Here is a 20,979-nt window from a genome sequence, read left to right on the forward strand (position 1 = left end):
TGCACACCTGCACCTTCTCAAACTGCAGGGAACTCCATACATACATCAAAAAAGATTCCCTAGAGATAACAGGCTGTTTCATTAAATTTAGCCCTAATGTTCCGATTTCATTTTTCTGGGACATCAATGTTGTCTAATTCAGAAAGTCTTTTTGTTGCTGGTGAACAATTTATGAACTGTCTTCTTCTTATGCTTTGATTAAGGCCTAATGGACTAAGCAATATTGTAAGGGGGCAGGAAGCCCGCAGGAGGAAGAACCACAAAAACTGCTAAACGGAATTACACCAAATTTAGCAGGAAGCTAGATCTTGGTCTGCAGATTGTACTTTTTGAGATTTGGTGTAAATCTGTTCAGTAGATTGAGAGGTTAAGGTTCACATATATTTGTATATCTGGATTTTTGGATCCACAAGAGTCTCTGGAGAGTCTTGAAGCAGCATTTTGAAACAGAACTTTCTGGTTGGCCCAGGGAGCTTAGTTCCCTGTCAAAGTTTAAAAATGATATAAGGGGGCAGGGTAAGGTTACCCTGTCCCCCCCATGTCCGATGTGGGGGAACCCAGAGGGACAATGCCCCCATGCCCCTGGACCAAAATGAAAAAAATAAAATGGCAAATTTGGCCACAATCCCACAGGAGTTGCACAACAAAAATGAATAAATAAATAATAAAAATTGATGGCTTCCAATTTTATGTATATATGGGTATGGAGGGCATGAGTAGGGCACCAAGACTTTAATTAAGGGGAAGGGGCCTGCGGCTTCCCTCCCCTGAACCTTTTTCTGCCCCAGGAACCCCAACCCAATGTCCTAGGGCCCGATGCAGTTATGAATGGGAGGGGGCATGTGGCCACCCTCGCCAAGTCATTTTCAGCTCCGGGGACCCCATACCCCAGGGCCTAATGAATTATTAGGGGGAGACGGGGTTGCGCCCCCCTCCCTGGGCCTTAAATATGCCTTTGGGACCCCATCCCTCATGGCCGTCTCTTTAAGCAAAAGGAAGGGGGGGCAGCCTGGCCTCCTACCTGAGCCTTAATAGCCAGAGGGACCCCCATCCTCTGGGCCTACCCCCAGGACATCAGGCAGTGAAACATGGGTTTGCTTCCATCTTGTGGGAGTATTTTCAAATCTCCTGCCAAACAGGAGCAAACACTAGTGGCCTGATTTAGATTTCAGTAGATGAGTTACTCCGTCACAATGGTGACGGATATCCAGTCCGCCGAAATATAAATACCTTTAGGAAATAATGGGATTTATATTTCGGCTGACAGGATATCGTTACCGTGACATAGTAACTTGTTCGCCAATATCTAAATGAAGCCCTGAGTCTGCTCCCAGCTGGCGGGAGCTTTTAGTATGCTCCCCATGGCTGTAAACTTGTGCTCTGTTTCGCTGCCTACACAGATGCTGGAACAGAAACAGAACAACATTTGCTCCCACCCGGAGGGAGCAGCATAAATAGCTGTTCCTTTTGGGAGGGAACCATGCTGGGTCCCGCAACATGCAGGTAGTTGGCTGGGGCCACGGGCCCTGGGACTCCCACCACAGCCTCCAAAGTCTTGTTGACACCCACCTGTAACTGATGCAGGACCAAGGGCATGGGATCCCTGATCAAAATTAAGCTTGGGGGGGGGGGGGGGGGGTGCACAGCCCCCCACCCCCTTTTAATAAAATATGGCCATAGGGGGATGGGTGCCCTAGAGCCTAATAAATCTCAGGGAGTGGTTGCATGTGAACCTTCCTCCCCTTTAAAATGTAATGTTACCGCAGGAGATGGGGTCCTAGTGACAAATAAGGCTCTTTAAAAAATGGACAGTCCCAGGGAATGGGGTCCCTGAGGTCAAAAGAAGATCGAAGAGGTTGGGCAGTGCCTCTCTTCTCTTCTTTTAGAAAGATGCATGGCCATGGAGGATGAGGTCCCTCTGACATAATAAGGCTTGGAAGTGGGCTCCACTTTTTTAGTACATTTGAGTCAGAGGATGGGGTCCCTGGGCTTATCAGGGCTCAGGAAGGGGGGGGGGCATGTGGCCCCTTACTGTTTTTGTTGTATTTGGCCCCAGGGGAGGGGGTCCACAGGGCCTATTAGGGCTTGGTGAGAGGGGCTGCACTCCTCACCTTACATTTTGACCCTGAGGCCCAAGAAGGCTCAGTGAGAGGTGGCAGTGCAGGCCCTCTGTCCTTTTTTAACTGAATTTGGCCTTGGGAATGGGGTCCTTGGGGCCAATGATGGCCCAGGGATGGTGGTCCTTCTTTTTTTTTTTAATTGGCTTTGCACTTAGAGTGGAGTTACTGCGGCCTGATAAGGCTCAGGAAGGGGGGGGGGCTTGTGCATTCCCCAACCCCTTTGAAAAAAAAAAAAGACCCCAGTGATGTCCCTGGGAGCCTATAAAGGGTTGGGGAGTAGGGATGGACGTCCCTCTTCCTTTTGTATTGTATTTGGCCCTCAGGCATATGGTCCACAGGGCAATTAAGGCTCAGGGAGTGGGAAGCATGCCCTCCTCCCTGTTCAACTGTATTTGGCTCTTGAGGATAGGGCTCCCTGTTTTGGATTGAGAGGGTGGGCTGTCAGGCCCGAAAGCCAATCCTATGCTGTGCACACCAAAAGTTGTGTATGGTTTGTGGCTGGCAGCCTGCTGGGGATTTGGCCATAGGGCCTGGTGGCAGGCCAAGCCCTGTGACCAACCCCCCACTATGTATGGTCAAAGGCTGTGGGGGTTGACTGCCAGCTGGAAGTTGGAAGCAGGGCCTGGCCGCACGACAAGCTGTGCATCTAACCCCACGCTATGTATGACTAAAGGCCGTGCGCAGTGTAGAGTTGGGTGACTATTAAGCTGGATGCAATGCCTGGCTGCAAGTATTGATGCTTCATATTACCCTGAGCTATTTTGTACTTAATTTTCAGGCCTCTAATGATATACTAGTTTACAGAGTTATGTGTACAAAAGAAACTCGGATGATGTCATCAGTAATATCATTTGAAATGTCATCACTGATGTTATAAATTATATCATAGAACATGCCATGAGTGATATAATATGTGAAACAATAAGCGGTGCATGGCGGGGCACAGGCTATAGTTAGCTCTGCTAACAATAACTGGCAAATGTCTGTTTTTTTTTTTTTTTAGTTCAAAACGTTAATGTTGTCACTGATGTTTTCTCCATTGAATTTTTAACTTTATTATAATTTTTTTTTAAACACACATTTACGTTTTGGTGACTTTTTTTGCACAAAATGCAATAGTATAAAAACCAATTCACTGCACTGACCTTTAGCATTTACCATTGCTTTATGAACAATTTATTCAAGAAAGGAAAACAAAGCTTAAACATTCTAATTCCAAATAGTGCCCAATGTTAGCTTGAAAAGGCTGTTTTATTAAAAGTCATGCTAAGTGCCCCAAAATAAACATGTAAAATAAAAAATACATAATGGGTACTGGAGCGTCCTCCCCAGGATGGGTACCCACCAATTAATACGCCACACACAGAGCTATGTATTACACGTCTTTATTTGTCTGTGTGTAACTGCGAAATCAACATTCTAAACCTGCATTTACTTCACCACGTTCTAACACTCGCATCAACACTCCACAAAGTTTTTCAGGAGCCAAAAGGGTTTCGTCATTCACACTCGCACGAAAGTACATCTCCCCCTCTGTTAAATTAAACATTTTTACAAACATATACAGAGTCATAGATCTTCAATAAGCCTTCTTGGCGCTTTCATGACACGTCCCAATCATGTTTTCAGAAACTGGGAATCAGCAACAAGAAAGGCCATAATCTGCATTGGCGATGCCGGGGGAAAAGCAGTCTGTGGTGTTCCAATTGTCTTTTCTGAAAAAGTCTTTGCATTGACATCAGTATCTGACAAGCGATGAGCCACATTTCTTAAATGCAAGGAATCTCCCATGATGGCTTTCCCAGGATGTTGTGCAGTCACCATGTGTCATTTGCTGGTTACAACATGGAATGGCTCTGCATCAAATGGAGCATAAGATTTTCGTTTGAGACTGACAAACAGGCACTCAATCTCGTCTGGTGAAGTAATGTCTTTTGCATTCCGCGCTTGTCTGCATAGGCCTTCATTTTGATTTTACAATCCAAGTCTTTTAGATGGGTTTCTTTCTCAGTGCTTGATCTTCTGTTGGTCCACTGATGTAACTTGGTCGTCATGGTTCTCCCGAACATCAAGTTTGCAGGGTAATAGTCAGTGATGTTCTCTCTGGATGCAATCATTTAAAATGGTATAACCAGGATCCTTCTCTGGAGCCCAGTAATTCATCCTTTAAGACATGTTCACAGGGGAAAATCTTGAAACCTGATTTCAAATCGTCCAGAACCATGGTCTCTAAACCATCTTTGAGATTTTCAAAATATATACTTTTTATTGAGCATATTCTTATCATAACTTGTTTGATGGTTTTATATATAATATTTTTTAATTCAAACCGTGTTTGACCTGCTAAAAATGCACAAATTTCAGCTGTTTGCCATAAGAATAGTCTGAAAAAATTCAGATGTGTTTGCCCTTGTAACTGAACTTTTTAGTGCACTGGTGGCTACATCTATAATGAAATATTAAGCTGAAATGCAGCAACACATAATTAGAACTCCTGAAGAATCTCTTGCTGCAGGAGATATATTTGACAATTTATAAGCAATATCTAGATCCAGGCTCCCAGTTAGAAGTAACCTTCACTAAATCATTTATGTAAATACTACGGTATGAAAATGCTCTCCGCTTTTGTATTTGCCTATTTCTACTTTATAGCTTTATTAAACCTTATCATGTTTGTCTGTGTGACACTCCTTTCGCAAGTTTGTCACTTGCAGATGAAAGACTATGAACTAAGAATCTAAGATTAGACATTTCTGTCCTTTGACTTAGTTATCTGAATATGATGTAAATCTGTTACAGAAAGTGAATATTCACTTAGATTTCACCCTCTGTGGTACTCAATCGCTTAATTTGCGAACTCAATATTTTCCTTCCTTGTTTATTTGTAATACATTGGTGAGTATATCTATTCCTGTTGCTTCTGTCTCCTTTTCATTACCTATTTAATCATGTTCTGCTTCATTGTCCATTTTTGTGATAGCATTTTTTGTGATTTCAAATTCTTATATTTTGCTACTTTGATCTTGCCTTCATTTCTGTACTTTTGGTCCTTTACCGATGCTGCTCTGCCAAAGGGTGACATATTCTTCAAACAAGAGTATGAATTGTCATAATGATAACCTTTTCAATGAGATAAAACAAGTAAAATAAAGTATATTGACATTTTTGTTCTGATTAAACTGGTAGTAAGGCTGCATGCAAGAATCCCTCTTAACTAGACAAGAGGTGCCTTGCATGCACTACATCTAATTTGTCCATCTGCTGTCGATATCAGTTGTCAGAGCTTTCACCCCTGAAACCTTAATGCACACCATATATGCAATGACTAAAAGGAGTTGGCTGGCCCTTAAGCAACTGGTCTTGCTCAAGTGTTCTGGATCATTTGAAGGCAGAACTGGACAGTGAATGGTCCTGGCTCCTCTGCCAAGAGGTGCTGCGCCTCTTGAGTTGACTGGAGGGTGTGGGCATTTCCTTGATTGTGAACCACCTTGGGCTCTTTAAAAGCTAGGGCCAACAAGTTCAGCTAGCAACGCCCAGCAGATCACAACTAGAGAATGCATACCGAGGTGGTGGAGGCCATCTTCCGACAGTGTGGAAGCCCTGGGTGGATCTATTCACCAATGTTGAAGAGCAGTGTCAAAACTTCTGTTCCCAAGAATGCGCTCTTAGGAGATGCCTTCTGTCTGGAGTTGAGTATGAGACTCCTGTATGCCTTTCTGCTCCTGACTCTCATGCCTGAGTTCTGAAGTAAATCAGAAAAGACCGGAACCAAGTCATCCTATTAGCTCCGGATTGAACCTGGAGAGTGTGGCACCTGAAAATTCTGGGCATGTGCATCTGTCCTCAGATTAGGCTACGGCCAAGGGAGATCTGTAGCAGCTGACTGTATTCAATCTACCTCTGGAGGCTGCAGGAGTCATCCTTGTAACTGGACACCCATCTACAAATTCTATTAAGCAAGGAACTGAAACAAATTTGTGACCCATGTGGGCTTTGCAATACAGAACCTTTAGAAGCCAAACTTGGATAATTTGTTATTTGTTCTATCTTTAGCCCAGCAAGTTCTTGCTGTGGGTAACCAGAAGGTTATTTGGCTGCCTAGTCAGCTGCCCTTGTTTAAAATCACAGGTTGTGATATGGTTTATGAAAGGCTTGACATAAATGCTCCCTCCTTAAGTATTTGTGATAATACAGTGGGATCTTAATCGAACCCTGATGTTCCCCATGAGTACCCCCTTGGAGCCAAATCATAGCTACTCATCGGGCCTTTTGACTATCAAAACCATCTTCCTCATTGCAAGCACTTCAGCTCATTGCATGAGTGAGCTTCATGCTCTCTTGGTGCAGCCGCCCTACCTCCCCCTTTTCACCAGACAAACTGGTGCAGAGGAATAAGGGCAGTCTTTTTGCCTAACGCCGTGATGCCACTTCAACCGCCTTCCAGATTAACATGGATTAATCATTGATTTTTTACTATGATTTCACCGATTCTGTTGGATTGGAGAGGTAGAGTCCTCTTTTCCCTTGTCCCACAATTTCCCAATGCTTGCTGAGAGCACTTGGATTTCCTTTGATCCATGACAAGATTATTTTTCATACTTTAGTTGGTTTCATTTTGCCCACAATTTATTTTCAGGCTCTTTTTGTCCTTTATTTCCTTTTTACCTTTTGTACCTATGTTTTCTAGTTCAGCTCATGTCAAGGAGCGGCATGGTGTTTAGGGCGTATCCCTTTTGTCCAAGTTAGTTTAATTAGGTGTACGTGAGTTGCACTAATGTGTAACATATTGGATCAACGTGTGGGTTCCCAAAGCAGAGTCAGCTTAAAAATGTATAATAAAAAAAATTGTGCTTATCAACTCGCTATGCTATCCCTTCAATCTCTACACGTTTTTGGCACTTTCCTGTTGCAGGCACCTGGGCAACCCACACAAGTGAGGTGTCATTTTTACCGGCAGACCAAGGTAACACTGGATGATAGGAAAATTGTACCGGCACAGTGATCCTACAAAGAAAAGTGTGGAAGATGTGATTTTATTTTTTTAGCTAAATTTGAGGTTCGCGGAGGAGTTTGGATACAAAAATGTTGGGAGATCCGTGCAAACTAAACATCCCTGCACTCCATAGGGTTCTAGTTTTCAAAAATGTCTGGGTTTGGTAGGTTTCCCTAGATGACTGCTGCCAGGGGGACAAAAACGCAGGTTCCTCCCTCCTGCAAAAACAGGTCGTTTTGCAATAGATGATTTTGATGTGTCCACATTGTGATTTGCAGGTTTGCAAAGGATTCTGGATAACAGAACCTGGTGAGAGCACCAGAAGTCACCCCATTCTGGATTCCCTTAGGTGTCTGGTTTTAAAAAATGTCTGGGCTTGCTAGTTTCCCTAGGAGCCAGCTGCACTACAGGCCAAAACCCACAGCTAGGCACTTTGCAAAAAACATGTCCATTTTCTTTGGGAAAATGCGATGTATCCACCTTGTGTTTTGAGGCATTTCCTGTCGCGGGCACTGGGGCTACCCACACAAGTGAGGTACCATTTTTATCTGAAGACTTGGGGGAATGCTAGCTGGAAGGAAGTTTGTGGTTTTCCTCAGATTCCACAACTTTCCATCACCGAAATGTGAGAAAAAATTTGTTTTTTTCCTCTCCATATTTTGAGGTTTGCAAAGGATTCTTGGTAATAGAACCTGGTGAGAGTCCCACAAGTCACCCCATTCTGAATTTCCCTAGGTGTCTAGTTTTAAAAAATGCACAGGTTTGGTAGGTTTTCTTTGGTGCTGGCTGAGCTAGAGGCCTAAATTCACAGCTAGGCACGTTCCAAAAAAGATGTCATGCATTCACGTTTTTGGGGCATTTCCTGTCGCGGGCACCATGCCTACCCACACAAGTGAGGTACCATTTCTATCTGGAGACTTGGGGAAACACAGAATAGAAGAACGAGTGTTATTCCCCCTTGTTTTTCCTCTACATTTTGTCCTTCCAAATGTAAGACAGTGTGTAAGAAAGAAGTCTATTTAAGAAATGCCCTATAATTCACATGGTAGTATGGGGACCCCGGAATTCAGAAATGTGCAAACAACCACTCTTCTCAGCACCTTATCTTGTGCCCATTTTGGAAATACAAAAGGTTTCCTTGATACCTACTTTTCACTCTTTATAGATACACTGTTAGATGCCACCTGTCAGACTCCGGCAGACGTAACGGTATATTGCTTTCAAAAAATTGCCATAGCTGGAAAAAGTTATAGAAGAAACCGTGGACAGAAATAGATCTTTTTTTCAATGCAATTTCAAAAAATTTTCATTTCAGCTGCTATTTTCTGTTGGAAAACCTTGAAGGATCTACACAAATGACCTCTTCCTGGATTCAGAATTTGATATACTTTTCAGAAATGTTTAGCTGTCTATGCTCCACTATTGCTTTCGCACCCATTTTTGTCACTAACCTGAAGGAGGCTGTAAAGAATTGTAAAAATGGGGTATGTCCCAGTAAAATGCCAAAACTGTGTTTAAATTTTTGTTTTTTTGATTCAAGTCTGCCTGTTCCTGAAAGCTGGGAAGACGGTGATTTTAGCACAACAAACCCTTTGTTGATGCAATTTTCAGGGAAATACCATGTTTTCTTCTGCAGCACTTTTTCCCCATTTTTCTGAAAAATACGAAATTTTAGCTGCATTTTGGCTAATTTCTTGTTCTACTCAAAGGGAACCCACAAACTCTGGGTACCTTTAGAATCCCTAGGATGTTGGAAAAAGGGGTTAATGACTAAGCTGTAAGTGCTACAGCAGGTGTTGGAAAGTTCATCAGTATTTCAAATTTTAGCAGGTGGTGTGTTGCTAAGAAAAAATATTTCGCAGAAAAAACATCCAAAAAGAGTAAAAAAAACTTTTTTTTTTTTTTTTAGACATTTCACTGATTTCCGAACTTTTACTCACCTTGCCACGCTGAAAATATGCAATGCAGAATCACTGTGGTTAAAGTATTTAGAACAACTTATCCGCCGTACAACGTCATAGTACAATCAGTGCTGAATGTGCAACTTAGTTGTAAACTGGGCTTTAGTTTAAAAGTAAAAACAAATATCTTTATCTGATGGCAAGGCAAAGTTCACACCAAGATGGCTTTGGGTAAAAGTGGTGAGTATGTCAATCTAAAATACTAGACCCGAGTAACAGAAAATGGGTAGTTGCTCTGGCCTCTCTACCTACGTTTGAGTAAGATTTAATATAGTTTTAACTTTTACTAATTTGACGTTTCTCTAGATAAGGGAGCATGGATTTTTTTGTTTTGTTTCTAAGATATTGAAATTGATTAGCTACTGTGTCGTGAGCTTACTTTACAAATATATATGTGCCAGATGAACATAATTACACACACATATATATATGGAAAATGTCACTTACCCAGTGTACATCTGTTTGTGGCATGAGACGCTGCAGATTCACATGCTGTGCATTAACCTGCCATCTAGTGTTGGGCTCGGAGTGTTAAAAGTTGTTTTTCTTCGAAGGAGTCTTTGAGTCACGAGACTGAGGGACTCCTCCTTTCGGCTCCATTGCACATGGGCATCGACTCCATCTTAGATTGTTTTCCCCGCAGAGGGTGAGGTAGGAGGTGTGAGTATACTATATGTGCCCATGCAATGGAGTAGGTATGTATGTACTTAATGTGTATCAAAAGAATAATTATTTACAAATTTACAATTTTCATCCAACTAATAACAGCTACAGGCTACCGGGGAGGTGGGAGGGCGCATGTGAATCTGCAGCGTCTCATGCCACGAACAGATGTACACTGGGTAAGTGACATTTTCCGTTCGGTGGCATGTGTAGCTGCAGATACACATGCTGTGCATAGACTAACAAGCAGTAATCTCCCCAAAAGCGGTGGTTTAGCCTGTAGGAGTTGAAGTTGTCTGAAATAATGTTCTTAATACAGCCTGTCCTACTGTGGCTTGTTGCGTTGCTAACACATCTACACAGTAATGCTTAGTGTATGTATGAGGCGTAGACCAGGTGGCTGCCTTACAAATTTCAGTCATAGGTATATTCCCTAGAAAAGCCATTGTGATGCCTTTCTTCCTAGTGGAAAGTGCTCTTGGTGTAATAGGTAAATCTCTTTTTGCTTTGATATAGCAAGTTGGAATACATTTAACTATCCATCTGGCGATGCCTTGTTTGGATATAGGATTACCTGCATGAGGTTTTTGGAAGGCTACAAACAATTGTTTTGTTTTACGAAATTGTTTTGTTCTGTTAATGTAATACATTAGTGCTCTTTTAAGGCCTGATGTATGTAAGGCTCTTTCGGCTACAGAGTCTGGTTGCGGAAAGAAGACTGGGAGTTCCTCAGTTTGGTTTAGGTGGAATGGTGATATGACCTTTGGTAAGAATTTGGGTTTGTACTGAGAACCACTTTAGGTGTATGTATTTGTATAAAGGGTTGTTGAATAGTAAATGCTTGTATCTCACTTACTCTTCTAAGTGATGTGATAGCTATTAGAAATGCTACTTTCCAAGTCAGGTATTGCATTTCACAAGAATGCATGGGTTCGAATGGTGGGCCCATGAGTCGTGTTAATACAATATTAAGGTTCCACAAAGGTACTGGTGGTGTCCTTGGGGGTATGATTCTTTTTAGTCCCTCCATAAATGCTTTGATGACTGGGATTCTAAAAAGTTATGTTGTATGTGTAATCTGCAGATAGGCAGATATTGCAGTGAGATGTATTTTAATGGAAGAGAATGCTAGATTAGACTTTTGTAAGTGTTATAAGTAGCTTACAATGTCCTTTGTGGAGGTCTGTAGTGGTTGAATTTGATTAGTGTGGCAGTAGCAAACAAATCTTTTCCATTTGTTTGCGTAACAATGTCTTGTTGTAGGTTTTCTAGCTTGTTTAATGACCTCCATACACTCTTGTGTAAGGTTTAAATGTCCGAATTCTAAGACATCAGGAGCCAGATTGCTAGATTGAGCGATGCTGGATTCGGGTGTCTGATCTGTTGTTTGTGTTGTGTTAACAGATCTGGTATGTTTGGTAATTTGATGTGAGGTACTACTGACAGGTCCAACAGTGTTGTGTACCACGGTTGGTGAGCCCAGGTTGGTGCTATGAGTATTATTTTGAGTTTGTTTTGACTTAGTTTGTTGACCAGATAAGGAATGAGTGGGAGAGGGGGAAAAGCGTAAGCAAATATCCCTGACCAACGGATCCATAGTGCATTGCCCTTGGACTGAGGGTGTGGGTACCTGGACGCAAAGTTTTGGAATTTTGCGTTTTCTTTTTTTGAGAATAGGTCTATGTTTGTTGTTCCCCAGCGGATGAAGTGATCCTGTAGGATCTGGGGATACATTTCCCATTCATGAGTTTGCTGGTGATCTCGACTGAGATTGTCGGCTAACTGGTTCTGAATACCTGGTATGTATTGTGCTATCAGGTGAATGTGGTTGTGAATTGCCCAATGCCAAATCTTTTGTGCTAAGAGACACAGTTGTGACGAGTGTCCCCCCCCTTGTTTGTTGAGATAATACATTGTTGTCATGTTGTCGGTTTTGACAAGAATGTGTTTGTGGGCTACCAGTGGTTGAAATGCTTTTAATGCTAGAAACACTGCTTGCAGTTCCAAATGATTTATGTGAAGTTGTTTTTGTTGATTGTCCCATTGACCCTGTATGCTGTTCTTGTTGAGGTGTGCTCCCCACCCCATCATGGAAGCATCTGTTGTGATAACAGCTTAAGGCACTGGGTCTTGGAATGGCCGCCCTTTGTTTAAATTTATAGGGTTCCACCATTGAAGCGAGAAGTGTGTTTGGCAGTCTATCAACACTAGATCTTGAAGTTGACCCTGTGCTTGTGTCCATTGTTTTGCTAGGCACTGTTGTAAGGGCCGCATGTGTAATCTCGCATTTGGGACAATTACTATGCATGAAGACATCATGCTTAGAAGTTTCATTACAAACCTTACTGGGTAGTGTTGGTTTGAATGGATGCTTGATGTTATATTTTGGAACGCTTGGACCCTTTGTGGGCTTGGAGTGGCAATTGCCTTTTGTGTGTTGTGTTGCTCCCAAGTATTGTTGTATTTGGGATGGTTGCAGATGTGATTTCTGATAATTTATATAGAACCCTAGATTGTGTAGAGTTTCTATGACGTATTGCATGTGAAGAAGACACTGTTGTTGAGTGTTGGTTTTTATTAGCCAGTCGTCTAAATATGGGAATACGTGCATGTGCTGTCTCCTTATGTGAGGGGCTACTACTGCTAGGCATTTTGTGAATACCCGTGGGGCCGTTGTTATCCCGAACGTTAGCACTTTGAATTGATAGTGTACGCCGTGCATTACAAACCTTAAGTATTTTCTGTGAGAAGGATGGATGGGTATGTGGAAATAAGCATCCTTGAGATCTAATGTTGACATGTAGTCTTCCTTTTTAGTAAGGGAACCACGTCTTGAAGTGTTACCAGGTGGAAGTGGTCTGATTTGATGAAGAGATTCAGTGCTCTGAGATCTAAGATAGGTCTTAACGTTTTGTCCTTTTTTGGAATTAGGAAATATGGTGAATAGACGCCTGTTCCTTTCTGTTGGTTGGGTACTAGCTCTATTGCTTGTTTTTGTAATAGGGCTTGCACTTCTATTTCTAATAGGTGTAAGTGTTGTTTGGACAGTTTGTGTGCCCTTGGTGGCACATCTGGCGGGTAATTTTTGAATTCTATGCGATAACCATGTTGGATAATTGATAGGACCCATGCGTCTGTGGTAATATGTGTCCAGTTTTGATAATATGCGGTTAGTCTTCCCCCCACTGGTGATAAGTGTTGGGGTTTCGTGACATTGAAGTCACTGTTTGGTCTGGCTTGTTTTGGTTGCCTGGAACTTTCCCCTTCCTCGCGGGAATTGTCCTCTGTAGGAACCACGAAACCCTCCCCTTTGATATTGTGCCTGATAGGTGGGTCTGGTTTGAGAGGTGGAAGGCTCTGGTGTTTGCTGTCGAAAACCTCCTCTGAATTGTGGTTTTCTAAAGGTGCCTTTGACTTGTGGGGAGTAGAACGCGCCCATGGCTTTGGCCGGGTCCGTGTCTTTTTTTTTACTTTTCAATTGCTGTGTCCACTTCCGGCCCAAACAATTGTTCTTGGTTAAATGGCATGTTCAACACTGCTTGTTGGATTTCTGGCTTGAATCCAGAGCTTCTTAACCATGCATGCCTGCGAATGATTACCGCTGTGTTGACCGTTCGTGCTGCCGTGTCTGCCGAGTCTAGTGCGGACCTTATTTGGTTGTTGGATATGGCCTGTCCTCCTTCTTCCACAACCTGCTGGGCACGTTTCTGGTGTTCTTTGGGCAAGTGTTGTATAATGTTTTGCATCTCATCCCAGTGTGCCCTGTCGTAGCGAGCAAGTAGGGCTTGCGAATTAGCGATCCGCCATTGATTGGCTGCTTGTGCTGCCACTCGTTTGCCCGCTGTGTCAAACTTTCTGCTCTATTTGTCAGGTGGTGGAGAGTCTTCTGACGATTGAGAGTTTGCTCTCTTCCTTGCTGCTCCTACAACCACGGAGTCTGGTGTAAGTTGTTGTGTTAGGAACACACGATCCGTTGGGGGAGGCTTGTACTTCTTCTCCACCCTAGGTGTGAGAGCCCTTCCTTTAACTGGCTCCTGGAATACTTGTTTGGCGTGTTTGAGCATACCCGGGAGCATTGACAGACTCTGATAGGAAGCGTAGGTGGATGCCAAGGTGTTAAACAGGAAATCATCCTCTATTGGCTCCGAATGCATTGCTACGTTGTGGAATGTAGCTGCCCTGGATAGTACCTGCGTATATGCAGTACTGTCCTCTGGAGGTGACGGGTTTGTTGGATAACAATCCGGACTGTTATCTGATACTGGTGCATCATATAAGTCCCATGCATCAGCATCATCCTGTGTCATCCCTGTATGTGTGGGTGACTGCATTGGAGGTGTTCCCACTGGAGACAGTTGTGGTGAGTGTGGTGGGGACGGTTGTGGTGAAAACCTTGGTGGTGGGGATTTTTCTCTAGCCACCTTTGTTTTAGGCTGCATTTCTGCCTCCTGAAATGCCAGTTTTCTTTTGGACTTGATTGGAGGGAGAGTTTGTATTTTTCCAGTCTTTTTCTGGATATGCAACCTCCTTTGTGTATGGTCCGGTTCGTCCATACTTAATTCCTGCTCAAACCTATGTCTTTCCTTCATTTGGCTGGAAAGTCCTTGCTCTTCTGTGTAAGAGCTTCTTTTCGGCTCCGAAGCCAGTTTTTTCGGTACCGAGGTTTCAGATATTGTCTTTTTCGGTTCTGATGATATTTTTCTCACTTTGGGTGAGTCGAACTCTCGGTGTCGAGAGCGTTCGATGCCGGAATCTCGACCGGAGTCGGAGGTCTTCGGCAAATCCCTGGCCTTTTTCGGTTCCAAAGTTTGGTCACCTTCTTTTCGATGGGTTAAGCCATGGCCTGTTGGCGGTAACGTCCCCTTGGCCTCAAAGATCTTTGTGTGAGTTTTGGATGGGGCAGGTTTACTCACTGTTCGCTGCACCGTAGAGGTTCTGTCACTTTCGGGTTCGTCCGAATCCGATCCCTGGATGGAAATTCTTTCCTCCTCCTCGACGTCGAGTTGCTCTCTCGGTGTCGATGCCATTTGAAGTCTTCTTGCTCATCGATCTCGTAGGGTCTTTTTAGATCGAAACGCTCGACAAGCCTCACAAGTATCCTCCCTGTGTTCCGGTGATAAACACAGATTACAGACCAGGTGCTGGTCTGTATAGGGATACTTCGAATGACACGTCGGTCAGAAGCGGAAGGGGGTCCGGTCCATTAGTCTTCGACGATGGATGTGGTCGGGCCGACCATGCCCCGGTGAAGAACGGAAGCCCCGAAGGGGCGCCGGAGCGCTCTTGCTGTCGGTGCCAATACAATAACACTAACCCGGTACCGAACGAGAACAAGAACGTCCAATTTTTGATAATTTAGCCAACTTTCCCGATTCGAAATACGGAGCGAAGAGGAACACGTCCAAACCCGATGGCGGAAAGAAAACAATCTAAAATGGAGTCGACGCTCATGCGCAATGGAGCCGAAAGGGAGGAGTCCCTCGGTCTCGTGACTCGAAAAGACTTCTTCGAAGAAAAACAACTTGTAACACTCCGAGCCCAACACTAGATGGCAGGATAATGCACAGCATGTCTCCGAATATATATATATATATATATATATATATATATATCTCATAATGGGATTTGCATTGGTTGTACTGAAAAACTGCTTTGTCCCCTTTGTGCGCGGAAGATTCAGAAGGGGAAACTAACTTGGACCGTTCATGCGAAAGGAAGCAACTCCCACCTTAAGATATTTTGCCTTAAGCGGAGGAGGAAGAGGAAGAAACTACAAACATCTAGATTAGAGAGATTCCTCATTTGATAACTCCCACATCATTGTTAACATTTCCAAGGTTGAATTGACCCAAAATCAAGAACGCATTCTCAACCTAGGTTTGAGTTTTTGCCCTGATGTGCATTGGAATAATGTGGACACAAGAATAGAACTATACAAATTCACACGCAAGTAGCTTCTAATGAAACATTTTTCCAATAAAACTCGAGCCAATCCATTGGGGCTCAATAGAAATATTGATAATTTATCTGGGTTTCATATCAATGATGTTCCTGATTTAGTAGAGATTAATGATTTGGCCAACACAGGAGATACCATTAGCAACACCAGAGACACTGATGATGTAATTTTGAAAAATATGGGATTTACAGTAGATCATACAATTTCCAGTGCACTCAAACCATCTAGTAGAATCAATCCATCACTACCCACTGGCAATCTTATTGACACGTTCTATGAATTAGTGGTTGATGATATTGATCATTTTCGAACTAGTTGGAATGGCAATAAATCTAAAAGACTCAAGGGTACCAATTTTTCTGCCACAGATTGGAAAGAATTGAATGAGTTAAAAACTAACAACACCATTGTCATCAAACCCTCAGATAAAGGAGGCAATATAGTAATCATGGATGTGGACAGTTATGTCAAAGAGGCCCATTATCAGCTATCCAACAGAAATCACTATGAAAAATTAGTTATCAATCCCACCACCCAATATCAAACCATCTATTGGGAAATGTTAGATATATGGTGTACCAATGGCCGCATTGACCAAAATGAATATCTCTATCTTAAAATTGAATTTCCAAAAATTCCCTGTATTTATTTCCTACCCAAAATTCATAAGAACAAGAATCACCCTCCCTGTCGTCCCATTGTCAGTATGAACCCCTCCCTTTTAGAGAACACTTCTCAGTATTTGGATCTCTTCCTCTGTCCCGATGTAACAGAACTGCCCTCCTATTTGCGAGACACCAATGATTTTTTAGCCAAAATACATGATATTACTTGGCAAACTAGTTTTTTATTGGTCACCATGGATGTGACCGCTCTCTATACCTCTATCATGCATGAATATGGTATTCAGGCTTGCAGACATTTTTTGGGCACTCGTACTATTGAATTCTTCCAACACACCAATATTCTTTTGACCATGTTAGAATTCTGCCTTACCCACAATGTTTTTCTATTTGATAATCAACTCTATCTGCAGAAACAGGGTACAGCAATGGGAGCTTCATTTGCTCCAACATATGCGAACCTTTATATGGGTTGGTGGGAGAAGGAAATAGCTTGGTCTGATTCCAATAGCAAACATATGGAACAAGTTGTGCTATGGGTCAGATATATTGATGATCTCTTTCTCATTTGGGATGGTGATGAACATTCTCTAACACAATATGTCAACACACTCAATAACAACGAGTTCAACATTCATTTGGATTTGAAATACAGTGCCCATACCATAGAATTTTTAGATGTTTTGATAACAGCCTCCAATGAAACTTTACAAACTACCATATTTCGCAAACCAACGGCATGCAATTCCATCTTACATGGGAACAGTGGTCATCCGAAAGCTCTCAAATGGAGTATTCCATATAGCCAATTTCTACGGGCTCGTAGAATCTGTTCCAATGATGAATCTTTTAATGATGAAATTGTCACCATGACACAAAGATTCTTAAATAGAGGTTATCCCCGAAAGATCTTGCATGATGCATATTTGAGAGTATTAAATATGTCTAGAGAGAAATTGCTTTTCAAATCGGGATGTACAAATGTTGACGAACAAAATGGTAGATCGCCGCCTAGGTTGTTTTTTTAATTTAATTCTCAACATTCTAAATTGAACAAGATTATACAAATAAATTGGCATGTTTTGAGACATGACCCTTCGATCAAAGACAGTATAGGCTCCCATCCTCAGATTACTTATCGTAAAACCCAATCATTAGGTGATCACCTCACTAGAAGTTTGTTCTGTCCCAAAGTTAATCGATCATGGTTATCTCAGAAAAGTTTAGGCTTTTGGAAATGTGGACATTGCAAATCTTGTGCATATGCTCTGAATACACATTCATACATGACATTTGAGGGAAGAGCATGTAAAATAACTGATCGCATTACGTGCAACACTGAGTTCGTTGTATATGTGATTGAATGTGGCTGCCACAAAAAATATGTAGGCAGCACCATTCACAAACTCAAAGTGAGGTTTCTACAACATCTTAGAACCATTAAAAATCGTGATCCATCTTACCCCTTAGCCAAACATTTTTGGGATGTTCATGAAGGCAATTGTAGTTCTCTTACTTTCTATGGCATAAAAACCATTGCTAACAACCCTCGAGGGGGCAATAGAACTTCGCTGTTAAGACAAACTGAATCAAAAATGATTTTATTATTAGGTTCTGAAAACCCGTGGGGACACAATTTGGATGCAGAACTCCATGTACATCTGTGATCAATCCAATGTTCACAGTCTCTATTCATTTACACAATGGAATTTTTGGGTACATTCAGGGGCATTTACCATTAGGATAAACTTCGCTGATGACGATTATAGATACCGAACTATGACATAGATATCTTTATGATTATGTATATTTTTTTACATGCCTTTTTCACCTTCATCACTATTTTATACACTAGAATGATATTATTAGCACTTTGGGAGATTGAAAAGCGGTCTACTATATGTCCATTTTAATTTTTTGGTCCCTTCTCCGTTTTCTTTGGCTGATATATATAGAGATCTGTTTGAACTATAGGGCCTTATCTACAGTTGGACTTTCCATCATTGATACATTATTAACATTGGACAAGGTCACAATTCCTTTAGCAGATTATTCATAAATTCTATTTCATAATTGAAACTAACACACTGTTGTGATAAATTGAGACATCTTATCGGTATCAATCATGATAATTTTTATATTTTTCTATTTATTGAAATTGATCCGTTTTACTATTTCTCTTATCAGACCGTTTTAATATAATAGTGAGAATCATTTACTATTTATATATTTATTTAATCATATAGTTATATTGATTGCATTTACAAATTTAAAAAATTTGGATTGAGAAATATTTGATTGGTGAATTTATTTATATATATATAGTATATTCAAGAGTGATGTTAGAAAATATGTATAGTTTTGTAAATGAAAGGAAGAAAAGAAAGAGAAAAAGAGAAGTATAAATATAATACATCTTTTTGCATATCATTGTTAACAATTTCAATGTGGGATGTTCAATAATGTCCAAAAGGTCTCTTTCAAAAAACGGTTAAAAAACGTTTTAAAAAATGTTTTTAAAAAAATGTCTTAAAAAAATGCTTTAAAATGCATAAACAAGACTCTTGAAAGGAAGTGGTTTACATAAGGGATCATAATGGATATATGAAATGGAATAGGTGGGCTTTTGACCTAAGTATTTGAACATTAATAGACAAGTTCACTTTAAACATTGTGATGTTATAAGATGGCCCGTGTTTTGCACATTTGGTTAGTTAGGTTGTTGAAAACTGAAGAAGGACTAGAACATTTAAATTGATGGATCTAAAAATGTCTGCCAATGTCCAGTTGAAGGCTTTCGCCGAAACGCGTTGACATTTGGCCGGGACAGCGTGTGTGAGTTGTTTGTTTTTGTTTTTGGCACTTTATTGCTTTATTCGTTTTTTATATGATTTTTCAAGTGCTGTTTCATTTATGAATTTTCTTTAAATAAATAGAGCCAACGATTATCTATTGCATTTACTTTGCAATTGTGTTCATTTTGTCATTCAGTCAGAGCTTTTGGATATTGTGCGGCTTGTTGGTGCACTATTAGACGGCACCGCGTTTTTGATTTATTATATATATATATATATATATCTCATAATGGAATTTGCATTGGTTGTACTGAAAAACTGCTTTGTCCCTTTTGTGCGCGGAAGATTCAGAAGGGGAAACTAACTTGGACCGTTCATGAAAAAGGAAGCAACTCCCACCTTAAGATATTTTGCCTTAAGCTACTGTTTGGTAAATCGTTCGAGAGCCAGAGTTAAATAAGTTTACTGAATTAAATGTTTTGCATTACCGAACTGAGGATTTCCACATCCTAATCTAATGTCATCTAATTGTTGTTTAATTCACATTTTTTGCCTTGTATCACGACAAATACTTTCTCTCTCCTCCCCAACACCCTCAGGACCCAAGATGAAAATCATTTCTAGATGCTGGGCAAGCCTAGATATTAGACAGCTTTATTTTGCTCTCTTGTTGGTTTCATGATAACAAAAAGATAACTGATAAAGCTGGCCATCATCTGATTGAAATAGAGCTAGAGTGGATCCAGAGTTTGCCCTCCTGGTCCTACAAATGTGAAGACACGAGCCTTAGGACAGAGTTGGTGGCAGGAGTGCATTTGCCTCCCCATAGAATAAGAAGTGAGATTACCACTTCAAGCTGAAAGGCTGATTCAAGCAAACGACATTAAAACAAACTAACAGCTATCACATACTTCTCACGAAGGAGTGTAATTTGTTTTACTTCAGCTGTATGTTGCACTTTGTGAAGTTGGATAGCTGATTTCCTAGCTGACAGAAGTAAGAGGGTATAATTAAAGTTCAGTTTTATTGTTATTTTCAAGTTAACAAGAACCAGGCTAACCCTATTCCTTCACTTACTGTTTTCCTGGTAAAGACCTTGTGGGGCTTGGCGGCTATGCCATTACTATCTTTGGCATTTAATGTCTTCTTGGGTCTCTGCACTTCTGTGCTGGCAGGCTGAGTGTTGGCTTCGGCCGCCAGAACAGACTTCCCTACAGAAAGAGAAATAAATTCAAGCACCTCCAAAAAGCCTACACCAAGATGGCCCCCGGGAGGGGACCCTCTTTTCAAAGTACTTGTGTGATAACAGTGTTTGAATCCACAAAAGAAGTGACTCACTTTGTTGTTCTCCGTCAAACAATATTTCAAACTGAATGTTCGCTTTGGTGCTGGCCGGTCCACACCCAGCCTTCAGATTCAGCAACTCTGTTGTTGTTGTCCTTTGTGTTCTCCGCCGTGTTTCATAGTCTTGCTATTAAATTTATGGTACTGCAGAATTTCACTTTTTTATATTGTGATAAGCTGCACTGCCTTACTTTCACTGGATTTCTGCAGACCTCTTTGTCTCACTGTCCTGTTTCGAGTCTTCAGCAATAATGTAACACAGCTGGATTTCTGCAGACTTGTGTGTCACTGTCCTCTTCACGGGTTTTCAGCAAGAATCTAACACTGATGAAATGTAGGGCGGCATCGAAATATTGGATTGCTGTTTGCTCTTAGACTGCATCAATGCCCTAAGCTTGCAGGACATTACTCCTTTCTTGACTCCGAAATTGCAACGTCCTTTTTTCTGACTCTAGTTTTGCTTGCAGTTTTTCACTGTGAATTATTGCTCATATCCCTTATTGTTAAGACATGGGGTAGTT

The 20,979-nt window shown here is 41.5% G+C and overlaps 1 protein-coding gene across 2 annotated transcripts in view; it reads right to left on the bottom strand.

The window, feature by feature from the left end:
- The window catches only part of PPP2R5B (protein phosphatase 2 regulatory subunit B'beta), a 387,315-nt gene that overhangs the window by 119,694 nt on the left and 246,642 nt on the right, over positions 1-20,979 (bottom strand). The window lies entirely within an intron of this gene.

Source organism: Pleurodeles waltl, chromosome 9 (genome assembly GCF_031143425.1).
Source record: "Pleurodeles waltl isolate 20211129_DDA chromosome 9, aPleWal1.hap1.20221129, whole genome shotgun sequence".
Taxonomy (NCBI): Eukaryota; Metazoa; Chordata; class Amphibia; order Caudata; family Salamandridae; genus Pleurodeles; species Pleurodeles waltl.